The sequence below is a fragment of the Suricata suricatta genome, chromosome 3, assembly GCF_006229205.1.
Source record: "Suricata suricatta isolate VVHF042 chromosome 3, meerkat_22Aug2017_6uvM2_HiC, whole genome shotgun sequence".
NCBI classification, from domain to species: domain Eukaryota; kingdom Metazoa; phylum Chordata; class Mammalia; order Carnivora; family Herpestidae; genus Suricata; species Suricata suricatta.
The window spans coordinates 106,304,596-106,319,487 of record NC_043702.1 but is presented as its reverse complement, the minus strand read 5'-3'; the positions used below and the strand labels follow the sequence as shown (position 1 = coordinate 106,319,487).

Sequence of the window (14,892 nt, the reverse complement as noted above, 5' to 3'; positions counted from 1 at the left end):
TCTTTTAATCAACTGACCATATTGTGCAGGTTTATTTCACAACTCTGTTCTGTCCCACACATCCATTTGCCTATGTTTACGGCATTGTTTATCCATCTTGGTTACTGTAGCTTTATTGCAAGTCTTAAAACCATATAGTGCACCTTGTCCATTTTGCTCTTTTCCAAAGTGTTTTGTCTCCTCTATATTTTTCACTTTGCCATATAAGTTTTAGAATCAGGGGTGCCTGGTGGCTCAGTCTGCAAAGGATCTGACTTCACTCAGGCCATGATCTCACGGTTTGTGGGTTTGAGCCCCGCATCGGGCTCTCTGCTGACAGCTCAGAGCCTGGAGCCTGCTTCAGATTCTGTGTCTCCCTCTCTCTCTAACCCTCCCCAATTCATGCCCTGCTTCTTTCTGTCTCAATAATAAATAAACATCAAAAAAATAAAAAATTTTAGAATCAGCTTTCTTCAAAAAGACTGTTTGAATTTTGTTTGGGATTGTGTTGAATCTATAAGCCAACTTTGAGAACATTGACATTTTCTCAATACTGTGAACTACAGTCCATGAACATGTTATGTCTTCCCATTTTTTAATCTTAATTTATTTTTGACAGGGAGAGAGGAACAGAGAGAGAGGAGGAGACACAGAATCCAAATCAGGATCCAGGCTCTGAGCTGTCAGCAGAGAGCCCAACAGGAGGCTCAAATTCACGAACCACGAGTTCATGACCTTAGCCAAAGTTGGACATTTAACTGACTGAACCACTCAGGTACCCCGATGTCTCCCCATTAACTTGGCTTTTATTTAATTTCTCTTAATAATCTGCAATTTTCAGTATGGAGGCCTTGCTCATCTTTTATTAGATTTATTCACAGATCATTTTAATGTTATTTTTAAGGTATTTTTAATCTCACTTTTGTAAGTTTTCATATGCCTCTTTTATAAGACTAAAGATATTATCTTTTATTTCTGGCTGAGTTTTATATCATTAATACCTGTTGAATTTTATCAAATGCTTTTTCTGCATTTATTGAGGTAATGATATGCTTTTTCTCCTTTAGTTCTTTGGTTTTCTTTATTCCCCACCTCGTCATAAGGTTAACTAATTTATTGGAATAGTAGATGAAGTTTTCACCTCTGGCATCCCAGCCTGCATTATATATTATTCTTCCTGTGTATTCTATATATTACTGAATTCAATTTGCTAATATTTTGTTAATAAATTTTGCATACGCGTCTAGGAGGGATATTAGTCTCTAGTTAATCTATAATTTTCTTGTCACATTTTGGTATCAGGGCTGTGATCTGGCCTCATAAAATGAGTTGAAAAGGATGCTGTCCTCCTCTATCTTCTCTGAAGTTTCATCTTCCTTAAATGTTTGAGAGATTTCCTGGAGAAGCCGTTATGCCTGGAGTTTTCTTTGTAGATGGCTTTTAATTATAAGTTTAATATCTTTGATAGACATAGGGCTATTTAGACTTTCTATTCTTGTATGAGTTTTAGGAATTTTCAATTTGCAAGGAATTTATGTATTTCATCTAAGTTGTTGAGTTTATTGGCATGAAGTTGTTCATAACGGCCCTCATTATCACTTTAATGTCTGTACGATCTGGAATGGAAAGGTTTTTTATTTTTGTTTTTGTGCTTTTATTTCAGCATTTATGTTGTTCCACTGTCATCTACCATCCATCAATTCTGATGAAAAGTCATTGTAACCTCTTCATTTATTGTTCCTCTGTACAAAATGTCTTCTTTCTCTGGCTGCTGTTAAGGTTTTATCTTTACCTTTGGGTTTCAGTAACTTGCCTATGACTTGTCAAGGCATGGTTTTATTTGTGTTTATACTGCTTCAGATTCACTGAGATCTTTACATCATGGGTTGATGTCTTCCACCAATGTGGTTAAATTCTCTATTGCCTATGCTAAATATTTCTTCTGCACCAAATTCCATCACCTCTCCTTCTGATGCTTCACTTACACATAGATTGGACCATTTGATATTGATACAGATCTTGGATACTCTCTTCTATTCTTTATATTCCTTTCTCTTTGTATTTCATTTGGGAGATTCTCTCTTAATCTCTTAACCTTAGCCTTCAAGTTCACTGATTGTTTTCTTTGCTGTTCGTAAGCTTAGCCAATAAATTTTGGATTTGTGATAAAGTATCTTTTATTTCTAGAATTTCTAATTGGTTCTTCAGTATTGTTCCCATATCTCTGTTGAAATTCCCCATGTGTGTGCATAAGCTGTCTATCTTTTCTGGTGGATCCCTAATAAGATGTACCATAGCTATATTAAAATCCCTTTCTGATAATTCCAACCTCTGGGCCATCTCTGGGTCTACTTCTATTGATTGCTTCTTTTCTTGACCATAGGTTGTTTCTCTGTAGTGTATTGTTTCTCTGTATGTCTCATTACATTTTTTAGTTTGGCTCAGTATGGATTTTAGCCTAGTAGACCTTGTAAAGTAATCATTGAGAAGTTAGTGATATCTATTCCCAGTGAAGGACAGTCCCAAGCCACTACTGTAAAGGATGGAGCTATATTTGGGTTTTAGTGCAGCTTTCGTTGGCAGAAGGGTGCAGCCTTGCTATGTTTGGGCTTCTCAGGATTCTAATCCACTCTGCAAGCCCAGCTGCTGTTTTGTTTTACCCCATTTATTTGTTTTCTATTTTCTATTTATTGTTCTATTCTGTTTCTATGCATCTGGCTATTTCCTTCTTACTCCCATTTATAACAGATTTCTCCCCACTTTTTCACTTCATCAGGAATGGAAATTGTCATAGGCTTCTTCCACTTCCTGGAATTTGGTACATTTAAGCTTCTTTATAACCTTAGATCGCCAGTAAGTCTCTTTAACTATAATTTCATATCTTATCAGCTTGCTCTCACTATTAAAATGAATTACTCAACAAATGTTATTGAGAAAATTGATACATGATTTTTAAAAATTTTCTCTATCTCATACATTATAGCAATATAAATTCCAGATGGATTTAATACTTAAATATTAAAAAGATACAATAAAGGTGCCAAAAGAATTTATTTAAGATGACTTTCATGTTGTCCAATGGTGTGGAGAAATGTTCTAAACACAAGACCAAGATAAGAAAACATAAAGCAAAATGAACAGACTTGACTAAACAGATAATTAGAACTCATATATGACAAAAAAATTTAAAGATAAATGAAAATCTGTGAGAAATTATTTCTAAGACCTATGATACATAGGAGGTTAATACTATTAATATTTAAAGAACTATTAAAACTAAAAAGATAGGGCCTCTGGGTGACTCAGTCATTTGAGCATCTAACTCTTGACTTCAACTCAGATAGTATCTCACAATTTGTGAGTTCAAACTGTGCTGATGGTTTGGACCTGCTTTGGATTCTCTCTTGCCCTCTCTCTCTGCCCCTGCCTTGCTCATGCTCTCTCTCTCTTTCAAAATTAACTTTAAAAACATCAATAAAATTAAAAAATAAAAAAAGATAAACACCTCAATAGAAAAATAAACTAAGGAAATGAATGGGTAATTTGCAAAAGATGACAGTAAATGGCAAAAAATGAAAACCATTTTAATTATTAATTAAATAAATGCAAATTGAAACAAGTGAGATACTACTTTTCACCTACTAACTTACTATAATTTTAAAGTATTAGTCCTTCGCTCACTAAATATCTGTTTAAATTCTCTACATGCAGATCTGTATATATATCCCTGCGCGTTGGAATCCAGAAGTGAATTGACAGTCTCTGCCTTTAGGACATTAGGACCTAGTGTGGGCAAGATAAGTTGATAAGTGTAAGAAAGGAAGATAAGGAAAAGAACGAGGGCTAGAAGGGGATAGGGAAGAGGGCATGGCTCTTTTACATAAGATGAACAAGGAAGGGAATTCTAACCAAATGACATCGGAGCAGAGACACAAAGAAAATGAAGGTCAGGGAACCTGTGGGGCTCAGTTGATTAAAGCAGCCGACTTTGGCTCAGGTCATGATCTCATAGTTTCTGTGTTTGAGCCCCATGTTGGGCTCTGCGCTGACAGCTTAGAGCCTGGATCCTGCTTTGGATTCTGTGTCTCCCTCTCTCTCTGCCTCTTCCTGACTTGTGCTTGCTCGCTTGTTCTCTCTCTCAAAAATAAACATTTTTTTTAATTTTAAGGAAAATAAAATGAAGGCCATTTGGATGTCTGGGAAACAATATTTCAGGCAGAGGGATCAGCAAGTCAAAGGTTCCTGAGGGGAGAACCTGCTAGGCACACTCAGGATACCAGAATGGAGGCTGTCTGGTCTGGAACCGCGGGGGAACATGCAGTGTGGAGTCAGGACCTGGGATTTCTGGAGACCAGTATTCTCATACACTGATAGCAGATGCATTCATAGGCAAAACTTTTTGAAGGACAATTTGATGATATTTATCAAAAGCTTTGAATCACACATACACTGTGACTCCAAAATTCAAAATTTCTGAATTTACTATAATGCAATAATCAGATGAGTGCACAAAGACATACATATACAAATGTTTACCCCAGAATTATTTACAATTAGTAATCTAAATTTTCATGATTATTTAAATTATAGCATATTTATCTGATGAAATTCTACATAGCATTAAGAACAATAATATACGTGTCCATTTCTTGACAAGAAAAGGTGTTCATAACAGGTTTTGAAGTGGAAAAGTAGATTATAGAATGATATGCATTCTGTGATTCTTTTTAACTGAAACGTTTGTTCATAGAAAAAGATCTGGAAATACAAATATCAGAATATTAATGGTGGTTTCTTCTGGGTGGTGGGATTGCAATAGTTAATTTTAACAACTGGAAGTTTATATCTCATTATCTCCTTCACCTAATTTACCTATCCCCCCACTCCCTCACCTCTGGCAACCACTAGTTCCTTCTCTGTATTCATGTGTCTGTTTCTGGTTTGTTTGTTTGTTTTGTTTCTTTTAGATTCCACAAGTAAGTGAAATCATATGGTATTTGTCTTTCTCTGCCTGACCTGTTTCACTTAGCAAAATACCCAACACCCACATTGCTGAAAATGGCAAAATCTCATTCTTCTTTATGCTGGTATTTGCCATTTCTTCTTTATCCACTCATCTAGTGATGGACACTTGGGTTGCTTCCATATCTTGGCTATTGTATATAATGCTGCAATAAACACAGCAATGCATGTATCTTTTTAGATTAGTGTTTTAATTTTCTTTGGGTAATTACAGTAATGTAGTAGAATCACTATATCCTGTGGTATTTCTATTTTTAGTTTTTTGAGGAAACTCCATTCTGTTTTCCACAGTGGCTGCACCAATTAACATTCCCATCAACTGTGCATGAGGGCTCCCTTTCTCCATATCCTCACCACTACTTGTTATTTCTTGTTTTTGTGATACCAGCCATTCTGACTGGTGTGAGGTGATACCTCATTATGGTTTGACTTAATTTCCCTGATGATGAGTGATGTCAAGCATCTTTTCATGTGTCTATTGGCCATCTGAACATCTGTATAGAATTGCAGTAATTTTTATCCTTTTAATGAATAACATGCTTAATTTTCTTGCAGTCACTATGTATTATCTACATAACTTAGGAATAAGGTTTTCAAAATCAAAAGACCCACCAAAATGATAATGGGAATTTTTTATTGTTTATTTTAATTTCAGTACAATTAACATACAGTGTTTTATTAGCTCCAGGTTTACAACACAGTGATTCAACAACTCTATATATTAGTCAGTGCTAATCATGACAAGTGCACTCATTAATCCCCATTGCCCATTTCACCCATCACTCACTTCCCCTCTGCTAACCATCAGTTTCTTCTCTATAGTTAAGGGTCTGTTTCTTGGTTTGCCTCACTCTGATAACAGCAAATGATTTTAAAAGATGGGTCTCAGGAAGAAGAAAAAGAAAAAAAGAGAAAGTTCTCTTTGGCTGCCATTAAGAATTTTTCTTTGTTTTTCATTTTTCACAAGTTCAATAATGATGTGTCAACATAAATTTTTTTGGACTTTTCATAATAGGGGTTCACTCAGTTTCTTGAATGTGTAGGTTTCAGCATTTTGCCAAATACAGTAGGTTTCATCCATTATTTCTTTAAATACTCTTTCAGTCCCCCTCTCTCTTTTCTCTAGCTGGAGTCCAGTGATATATGATGCAAATGTGGGATCTTTTGTTATTGTTCCACAGGTCTCTGAGGCTTTGATTTTGATTTCGTTTTTGTAGTGCTCACTTCAGCAGCACATATACTAAAATTGGAATGATACAGAGAAGATTAGCACGGCCCCTGTGCAAGGATGACCCGCAAATTCGTGATTTCGTTTTTGTGGTTTTGGTTTTCTTTTCAGTCTATTTTCTTTCCATGACTCAGATTGGGTCCCTTCTGTCATTCTGCTGTCAAATTTACAATTTCTTATTCTCTGTCACCTCCCCTCTACTATTAAGCCCATTATTATATTTTTCAGATATATTTATTTAATTTCTATTTGCTGAGATTTTGTTTTTTAATTTGTTTCAAGAGAATTTGTAAATACTTGTAGAAATATTTTTATCACAGCTACTTTAAAACCCTTGCTGGGGCACCTGGGGGACTCAGTCCGTTAAGTGTCTGACTTCGGCTCAGGTCATGATCTTGCGGTCCGTGGGTTTGAGCCCCGCATCAGGCTCTGTGCTGACAGCCCAGAGCCTGGAGCCTGCTTCGGATTCTGTGTCTCCCTCTCTCTCTCTGCTCCTTATCTGCTCACATTCTGTTTCCCTCTCAAAAATAAATAAACATTAAAAAAACTTAAAACCCTTGCCAGATAATTCCAACATCTGATTCATCTCTGTGTTGGCATTAATTAATTTTCTTTTCATATTCAAGTTGCAATCTTCCTGGTTCTTGGTATAATGGGTGACTTTCTATCATACCCTCGACCAGTATGTTTGGACACTGAGTGTATGGTTAAACCTTTAATTTCAGCAGTCAGTTGCTGGTTTAGGGTTAGCATGTAGGTCCTGGACTACTTTTGTGGTCTGTTTCCAATGAGAATACAACTTTCAGAGTTTATGCACTATTTTGGCCTATTGGAGTTGACTAGTGCTGCTGGGGCTCCCTCTGGTCCCTGCTGGTGCTTAAAGGACAGATGAAATTGGCCAGGGCCCAGCCACCTGATGCCTCTAGGTAGTGGCGGGATTCTCCATCCCACAGGGAGGAAGGGACTTCCTGAGCTGGGGTACTAGTGGAGGTAGGGTTTCCTTGCTGGTACCATTGTTTCTGGGTAAGAGAGGAGAGTGTCAGGCCCAGCAGGGACAGAGAGCACTTCCCCTGGCAACTTGCTGTCATCAGACCTCCTGGCTGACCTTTCTTGCTCACCTGTTTTCAGCGAGGAATGAGCCCACCAAGCCCCACTGTGTTGCCAGCTTAGGGGCTGGGGACACCAGGCCTGGGTCCCTTCCTGTCAGGAGGGCTCGTGAGCAGCTCTGCCACTGTCTCCAACCAGCTTGCCTTCCTCGTCTACCTTCCAGAGTCCTCCTTTGCTTATCTCTTGTGCCATTTCCAAGGTTTGTAGCAATACTGAGCAGCGAAGAGCACAGAGAAACACATCTCTACCGCCTTGTCCAGCCAAGAAGCTGAGATATTGCTTTTTATTTCTCCACCTGCTCTGACCTGCATAATCACCATCGCACTGTGCAACTGACCAAGCCTGATTTTGTCCATCTGGTCACTCCCTTCCAATCCAATGATTGTTAAGCTTGCCTTTATTTTATTTCTTAGCTTTGTTTGGGAGAAGTTTGAATTCGGCCAGTAGAGATGGTAGCATAAAGAACTTGCCCCTGCTTTTCCCTAGTGTCTACAGTCAGCAGCCCACGCCCACCATGCCTCATATGCACCCCTCACCACCAGGGCCTTTTAAAGCAAGTTCCCAACGTGCCTCAGTTTGTGTCTCTAACCAAGAGTGATCCTCAAACCCTCTCTTCGGACGCCCTGGTCCTACCTGCCTGGTTCAAGAATTTGAACATTTAAACATTTGGTTTCAGAATTCAAAGTTCTTCAAGAGACCCCAGAGCAAGAGGGCAGGCGAGACTCCCGGGCTACAAGCCAGCTGCCGAGTATGGAGAGGCTGGTGGAACCTCCTGGGCGAGCACAGACCCCTTGCTGCAGACCCTGGCCCCAGCTGTCACAGGAATAGGCTATCCCCAGTGCTCCCCGGGGAGCTCCCCTGCCCAGCCCAGGCCTCAGTCAGACTCTACATCCCCACTTGAGGCATCAGGAGTCTCTGGGCCCCACCTCAGCCACAAAGAAACCAAGGCTGCTTAGGAAAACAAACTGCCCATGCACCCTCCTGAGAACGTCGCCCACCTTGTTTTATCCTTCTGGGGCTTCCCCTGTTGGCAGAGGCTGCCTTGCATGGCAGACCACACCCAGCAGCTCCAAAGGGGGAGGCCCCTACAGACGCCTCTGTACTCAGGAACACAGGCTTGCATCCTGAAATGTTAAGAGATGAAAGATTTAGAAAATCCTTGTCTCTCAACAAAGTCTGCCTTTCATGCTTACTGGACAGGTGCAAAATTAGAAAGCCTCATTTCGGAATTCCTAAACTGAATATTCACTGTTGCAAGCCCAAACCGCCCGAGGCAAAGGGATGCCTGCAGGAGAAAAGGGGAAAGTCAGGACCAGGAGATACAAATGAGATGGGTATATTAACATATTTCAGAACTACTGTGTGAGGACAGCTAGGGTCTTAGGGGCACACGCAGGAGGGTCCCAGGTAGGAACACAGAGTCCCAAGCCCCCCTCCTGGGCAGGCCAAGGAGAGTCAGGCCAGCTCAGGACAGCCTGAGAGAAGCGGGTGCTTGGGTCCCCAAAGTCTGGGAGGCTCAGAAGTGAACCCTCAGAGAGGCGCTTGCCAGGCACGAGACAGAGTACCCTTGGCCAAGCCACTCATATTTTTCCCGTCTCAGCTTCATCTGTGACATGGGGGGACGATGCCCTAAGGGCAGCTGAGAGAATGGAATAAATCAGTGCACAGAGGAGACCAGCATAGGCCCTATACCACAGGGCGATCTGGTCAGCCATTCTTTAACACACTGACACTAATACAGAGCGTACCACAGGCCAGCAGGATCTAGCCCTTTACCAATAGGCTCACATTTCCTTACAACCCTATAAAGGGGGTCCTATTATTATCCTCCTTATACAGATGAGGAATTCGAGGCTCAGAGAGCTGAAGTAATTTGCTCTGGGTCACACAGCCGAGGTGTGAACACAGTCTCCCTTGCTCCTAACAGCCCCCCTTGGCTTTGTTTTCATACGACTGAGGCCGAACCTGTCCCCCTTGGGCTCACAGCTCAGGTGAGCATCGAGGAACCAGCCCGATGGGAGGACAGTGTAACCCCATCCCCAGTGACCCAAAAGCCAAAGTCAGGAGCCAAACACCTATAAAGAGGCCATTGCCCGGCCCCAGTGCAGGCCAGGTGACAGAAGGCAGGCGCCACAGGCCTTTTTGCCCAGCCCTCCTTACCTGCTGGCAGGCCCCAGCTCTGGAGGCAGAGGCCTCTGTTTACCCCTTGCTTCCTCTCGCAGCTGGCTCTGTGTCCTTGGAGAGTAGCCTGGCCTCCCTGAGTCTCAGCAGCCTCATCTATAAGGGGGAAGTGACCACAAGACCCCCCACAGCACTGCTGTGCAGCAAACTGATGAAAGGAGGCCAGGCCTGGGAGGCCATCCACACGACACAACCAGCAAAGCTGGCTCTTGTCACAGACCCAGCGTGGGGCTCTGTGCTGACCCCCCAGCAGGCAGGTGTGAGCTGTGCTCATGTGGGGCTCTGTACTGAACCCCCAGGAGGCAGGTAAGAGCCGGCTCGCATGGGGCTCTGAGGTGACCTCCCCCAGGTAGGTGTGAGCTGTGTTCATCAACCCTACTGCCCACAGGGAGCGGGCCCCGCCCTCCTCTTTCTGGCACAGCCATGGTAGGGTCTTGTCACCTGCCCAGGCTTTCGACCAGTGGACGTCCTGGTACACCCTGCACCGCATGGTGCCCCTTGCCCTCGGGGGCTATGGGACTGAAGTAACAGATGTGGTGGTGGACCAGCCTCCCTGCATGCCCCCCGCCCCGCCCCGGCTCCCTCCTCCCACTGGCTGCTCAGGGCCCCAGGACCAGGCCCTGGCTGGACTGGTGTTTAATTCCCACAAAAAGCTCCTCTTTAAAGGAGAGTGGTAAAAAGAGAGAAAGCGAGAGAAATGAACAGCAAGAACATTCCCACATGGAGCAAAAAGGAAGGTGGTCACGGCAGAGCCGGAAGGAAGTGCATGGCCAGCCAGGTCCGGGCACGGGGGTACTGACAGCAGGGCCTTCCTTCCAAGGCCTGGTTCCACAGGGCTACTGGGGCAGGCAGGCCACAGGCGTGGGCTCTCTGAAACCCTGTCACTCTCCATAAAGCCGCCCGGATCCGCTACCCATGCACACACACTCAGCCCGGACCCTGTTCAAAGGCGTGGCTCTGCCCAGAAAAGCAGCTTCCGTCAGAAAAATCAAGGGATTCATCATGCCAACTCGAAACTATCAGGAAGGCCAATCTTTAATAACGGTCGAGATGAATCAAGTTAAAAAGAGCCAGGCCAGATAAGGAAGGGGGCAGGCTGCCAGGAAGAACCCCCACGGGGAGAGTATGACAGAAGGAGGTGCTAGGGCAGGTCCTAGTAGGGGTGCCTGCTGAGCGCGGAGACAGAGGAGGCACAAGCTGGTCACTGCAGTAACAGGGATGAAGCTGTCTGGGAGGCGCTGACAGCCCCCACCTCAGCCTCTGCACAGACCCTCTTTCCCGCACGTCCCACCCCGTGTGGCTTCAGGGAGGCAGGGTTGGGGGCAGAAGCAGCAGGGGCTGGTGGCTATCCAGCCTCCAGCATTTAACCCTCAGAAGGACCCCCGGGAAATATTCCCAGCCCCCACCACCCTCCCTGGCAGTCCACCCATCCCAGCCAGGTTGGGCAGAAAACACGACAGCATAAACCAGGGACGAGGTCCCACTGGAGCTGGGCTCTATGTAAAGGCACCTCTCACTTTTCACCTGGCCCCTCCCTGGGACACAGGCTTGGCCAGACTTATGCTGCTCTGGAATTTCTAAAGGTGTGTCCATTTGGGAGGAGTTCCAAGTGTGAGAATGAGGGCGATGTCCTCGGGCTAACGTTATGCCTGTCCACACCGCCAGGTTCAGGAGCTGCCCTGTCACTGACCCCAAGAGCAGGGACGCACCCAGGAGGAAGGCAGCTTCACTGCTCTCTCTGTGATCCAGGTGAGAAGGGAGATGCAGAACAGGGCCCCAGGGCTGGGCAAGGAGTCTGCACCCAGCAGCTGGCCTGGGAGCTAGAAAGGGCGGGGCTGCGTGTGAGTGGTCAGCCAGGGTGGACAGTCACCGGGTCGGCAGAGCAGGGGCTGTGGAAGGGCCACCACTAGGTCATGAAGCTCTTCTCTTGGGGGCAGGTGCAAGACCAGGCTGTGTCATTTCCATCTGAATTGCTCAGCTTCTCACTAATCTATTTATACTCTCACCCTCTTTCCAAAAAGGTTTGAGGAGGCCTTGAAAGCCAGCCGGGGACCACACAAAGGGAGGAGGGGCTGGAGTCACTGGCTGACAGCAGTCGGCCTTCCAGCCACTTCCTGCTTGCAGGCAAGGCAGGCCACTGGGCTCACTGGGCTCAATGGGCATGAGGATTAGAGACGGCTGTTCTAGGGCGCCCCTCCCAGATGCCAGCTGCCCAGGCACTTTGAAGGTCAGGTGGACTTGGGGCAGCGGGCCTCCTGGTTGCCCTGGTGGCCTATTCAAACCTGAGTCCTTCAACCTGCAAGACAGCCACCCTGGAAGACATTGGGCAGACCTCTGTGCAGGGCTGGGGTGGAGGGAACCTGGTATCTCGCAGAGCCTGGGGTGCTGGTGGAACTCAGCGTAGTATTCAGTGGTATTACAGAAGGACAGGCACCTGGTCACAGGAACAGATCTGCTGTGCGAATGAGTGGGCTTCCTGGAGGAGGAGGCCTTAGGTAGGTAGGACTCGTCAGGAGACTGGGGCAGGAGATATAGAGTGGGGGCAAAGGCAGGAGGCACCGAGGGGCAAGTGTGGACACCCCAGGAGAGATGGGCCTCCATAGGGGAAGATGCCAAGGTTCAACTAGAGCGGTCATGAGTCGCTCAGCTGGGGGCACTGGCGCCTCCTCCCCAGGTCCTCCTTGGCCAGCCACTGGGGTCCGCGCAGGCCGCTAGTGGCCGTGGGGCCAGCCCCTCCAGCGGGTCTAATCCCAGGCGACGCCGATTCCACCGCGATCCAAAGTCCCCTTTAAAGTTTGTCCCCAAACAAAACCCCTCTCTCTGCCCCGCCGTGGGAATCGGGGCCATCCCCGGAGGAGGCTCTGAGGACAGGCACGGCTGCCCTCCTCCACCCCTTCGGAAACAACAATGGGCGACCGGACGAAAGAGAACGAGGGAATCAAGGGTGGAAAATCCCCCAGTCTTGCAATGTCAACTGCTGGGCGCCGGGCCTGCGGGCAGCGGCGCTGCTGCCCCCGCGCGCCCTTCCCTGGGACTGCACGCCCCGGAGGGAGGAGCGTCGCGGGTTGATCTCCTGGTTCTCAGACTCTGAGCACGCGTGGAGAGTAGGGAAGGAAAGCTTGCGTTTAGGTTGAGGCTATTTTAGATTCAAAAGAAATTCCATTTCATTACCAAAGCCGAAATCGTATCGCGGCTTGCACTTTCCCGGAGCAGAAGTACAATGACTTGCTTTTATTTGATCATCGCGTCCTACCACTAGCCGTGTTCTCTTCTTTTTCTTCAACAGAGATCATACATTAAAGAATTTATGAAGTGGATATTCAGAGAACAAAGATAGTCACAGAGCGGAAGAGCTGCAATTGCTTTCCCCTGAACTCTGAAAACACTCGGGGCTGGGCGCTGCCTTCCTTATTGTCACCGGCAATCTTAGGACTGTAGAGAACATTGGCTACCCTCAGGTCAAACAGCGGAAGAACACAGACAGCAAGTGCCAGGCTTGGCTGTACTGGGACTTCACTTGAAATCCACAACTCCCATTTTTAAATTAATTTATTTATGTGGGGGGAGGGGCAGAAGGAGAGAGAGAGAAAGGGAGAGAGAGACTCCCAAGCAGGCCCCCCCCCACTGTTAGTAAGGAGCCTCAGTTGGTCTTGATCATGAGCCGAGCAGAAATCCAGTTGGACCTTACCCAACTTAGCCACCCAGGCACCGCGACACACAGCTGCCCTTTAATGTGTGTTTCTGACAGTTCGTGGGGATGACACCGACGGTCCAACACATGGAGAAGGCTGGTGAAGTGCCCAGCTCACAAGGGTTACACAGTCTTCATTCCACTCTGCTCCCAGATGTCACCTGATTCACTGAAGCAACTTGACTTTTAGGATCAGTGGCTCACTGGACTTGACTTTGAGATATGAGAAAAATGCCTACCGCCTTGGGGTCTCACAGTGCAAGTGCAGCACTTAACTCAGAGGGGAAAATTGAGTAAAATCCTGGAGACAACTAGGAAACCTTTCTTCCTCCTAGAGAATTCTAAGAATGAAAGGCTTCCTGGTTAACTAGGGGCCCCCTGTCTCCTAGTCTGGGAAGAAAGAAGCTGAATGGGATCTGGCTGCTCTGGCCCCCAGCACTGGTCACAGGAGGGGCACCCACCCACTGGGGACCCTGTGTGAGGCATTTCCTCTCTCTCTCTCTCTCTCTCCCCGTAGGCCTGTTTCCCCATTCCATCACTCACAAGATGGAATTCCAGGCCAAAAACAGACAGGTTGCGTGGCCTTTCAGTAACTCTCCAGCTCTCTCTTGAACATTCTGCACCCACATCCCCATCTGGCAGCAGAGACTGTCATCAGGAGCTGAGGAGTGGGTTGTCCAGACCTTCTCGCTGCCCCCCATTCAGCCTTGGCATCTGGCCTGGGGGACCCGAGGTGACTACAGGGGTGAACAAGGGCTGGACGCTGAAGCCAGACAGCCCAGGATAAGCACCTTGACTTTCATAGGTGTGGAAGGAGCTTGGCCCACCCTGGGTCTCTGTGGGGGGCCCAGATACTCAGGCCCCAAGAGATAAGGGTGACTATCGGGCACCTTTTCTTCAGACACTCTCCATCCTGCAGGGCAGGAAGAGATAGCACCTGAGAGAGAAGACCGCCAGCTAGCCATATGACCTTGCCCAGGGTCTTCACTCCTCTGAACCTCAGTTTCCTATTCTGTGAAATGGGTATTATGGTCTGCTCTACTAGCTTGCTAATTGTACTGGAAATGACATACCTACAATGCCTAGTACTCTGTGGTTCTGGATAATGAGCAGGCTTACTTAACGATTTACCACTTGGTGGAGAATTGTCATCTGGGAAAGGGTGCCTAGCGGTTTGACCCAGGGCAGCTCTGCCCTCAATATCTGGGCCGCTGTCTTCAGGCCCATGAAGGGAGACTCCCTAGGCCTCAGCGACCAGTGACTGCAGGTACAGGCAGGCAGCTCCGGGCACAGCACCGTGCCAGCCCCCATTCCTGGCAAGAACAAGAGCAAATCATCACTAAGAAGCCTGGCCCAAATGCCCCCGGCCTTCAGGTGAGGGTCAGTTTTACAGCAGCTTCGGTTTGGGCAGAGGCTTTGGGGGCCTGGGTCCCACCCGGACTCCCTGACCTGCCCCCAGCCGCTCTAGCTCACTCTGTACTGTGTTCAGGGTCTGTCCCAGACCATCTAGAACTTATGCTCCCCCGGCCCCTTTTGAAAACCGCATGCCTCCCTCTTAGCTGGATTTTGGGGGGTTGGTGGTGGTTTTTCCAGTTGTCTGGGTTTGCTTCCAAGAGGGCTTCCTGGTAGGATTTATTTTGTAACAGTTTTCTGAGGTATGATTGACACAACCCTCCCATCATTC

The 14,892-nt window shown here is 46.4% G+C and overlaps 1 non-coding gene across 1 annotated transcript; it reads left to right on the top strand.

Moving 5' to 3' along the window:
• Positions 1-6,217: 6,217 nt before the first annotated feature.
• LOC115288760 lies at positions 6,218-6,324 on the top strand. Its single transcript, XR_003907164.1, has one exon. It is a non-coding gene; the product is annotated as a U6 spliceosomal RNA (small nuclear RNA).
• The last annotated feature ends 8,568 nt before the right edge of the window (positions 6,325-14,892 follow it).